The sequence below is a fragment of the Arachis ipaensis genome, chromosome B05 (assembly GCF_000816755.2).
Source record: "Arachis ipaensis cultivar K30076 chromosome B05, Araip1.1, whole genome shotgun sequence".
Lineage (NCBI taxonomy): Eukaryota > Viridiplantae > Streptophyta > Magnoliopsida > Fabales > Fabaceae > Arachis > Arachis ipaensis.
The window spans coordinates 2,189,784-2,191,580 of NC_029789.2; positions in this window are offsets into that span (position 1 = coordinate 2,189,784).

The following is a 1,797-nucleotide window of genomic DNA, read 5'->3' on the forward strand; positions in this document are numbered from 1 at the left end:
TGATAAATATATACATATAAATATCAATTATCTTTCTTTTGTTTGGGAGCCCATTTTTTCTTTGAATGATTCAGTTTGCCCACTTAAAAGAATCCTTCAAATTTTTAGTTATACCCTACCAAAAGGAAAATTAAATGCAAGCAACAATCTCAATAATTTATCGTCAACACTTGTATGTTATAGATATCTCATTAAAGAATAGTATATATTTATGCAATTAAATATATGTAAGATGGAGTTAATTACAACTAATGTGAAAATTTAAGATGGTGTGACAGAAAATTTTTTTATTAGCATAAAATTACATTAGAAATTATTTTTAAATCCATACATTTTTAAATTAGTTTTAGAAGTACTTACAGAGTATATCCAATAACCTGTATCATAGTGCATATTTTTTGTCGATGATGTCGTCCTTATAGGAGAGTCAAAAAAAGACCTAAATAAAAAGTTGGATATATGAAGATAACCTCTATAAATATATGATCTGCGTATAAGCCGTAGCAAAACGAAATATATAAAATGTAAGTTCGGCCGCTGAAGAAAAAACATTAATATAGAGGTGAAAATTAGAGAAAACATCCTACGAAAAGTTAAAAGTTTTAAATATTTTGGGTGCATTATACAAGATCATAGAGAGATTGAAGAGGATGTAAATCAGAGGATTCAAGCAAGTTGGTCAAAATAGCAGAGTACATTTAGTTTTATATGTGACAAAAAAGTGTCTTTAATACTTAAAAGTAAATTCTATCACACTGATATTAGACCGGCTATGCTTTATGATACAGAGTGTTGAGCGACCAAAGAGGAGCACGAACATAAGTTAAGTGTGATAGAGATGAAAATATTAAGATGGATGAGTGGTCATACGCGATTGGATAGAATAAGAAAAGAAGATATAAGAGAGAGAGTTGGAGTAGCACCTATTATGAAAAAGATGGTAGAATCGCGTCTCAGGTAGGTGGTTTGAACATGTGAGAAGAAAACTGACAGAGCACCTAATCAAGAGGGTGAATGAGATGGAAGGTGGACAATGGGTGAAAGGTAGAGGAAGACTTATGAAGACTATCCATAAAGTGGTCAAATAAAATCTACATGTAAACGGTCTCTCTGTAGATATGATACATGATAAAATTCAATGATATTGTTTGACCTATATAGCCGACCTCACCTAGCAGACAAAGCTTCGTTATTGTTGTTGTAGTGAAGTATTTTTAATATTTAATAATAGTAAAAAAATGTCACATATTTTTAATGGTAAAAATTAAAAGAAAAATCAAATTTCACATTGCTTAAAATAAAAATCTAACGGTTCTTTATAAATATAAAACAATTCTTATTCCTAAAATGAGTTTTTTAAGTAAGTTATTATAAGAAAATTATTATTAAATCATTCTCACACCCAAAAATAAATTAAATCAAGTTTAAGTTTCACCTTCTAAATTCTTGAGATAGTTTTTGGAATAAATTTAGACCAGCAGAATATTACGTAACAGAAAGACAACTTTAAGTTGTCGAAATAATTTTTAAAATATTTTAAATTTGCTTCTTGTGCTAAGTTCATTGGCACGCTTGAAAAAAGAAAAAGTGAGCAGGTAAAAAGGGATTATATAAAAAATTCCACCCTAGCCTTAAATTCGAGGTTGACTTGTTCGGTAGCCTAAAATTGGGACCAAAACCTAAAGTTGCCTTTATGCCAAAAAGTATAACTCATCCTAATTGAGATTTTTTATTTTTAATTTTTTTTTTTCATGTCATTGCTTTCTGAGCAACCTTCCATTTCGGTGGGAAACATGA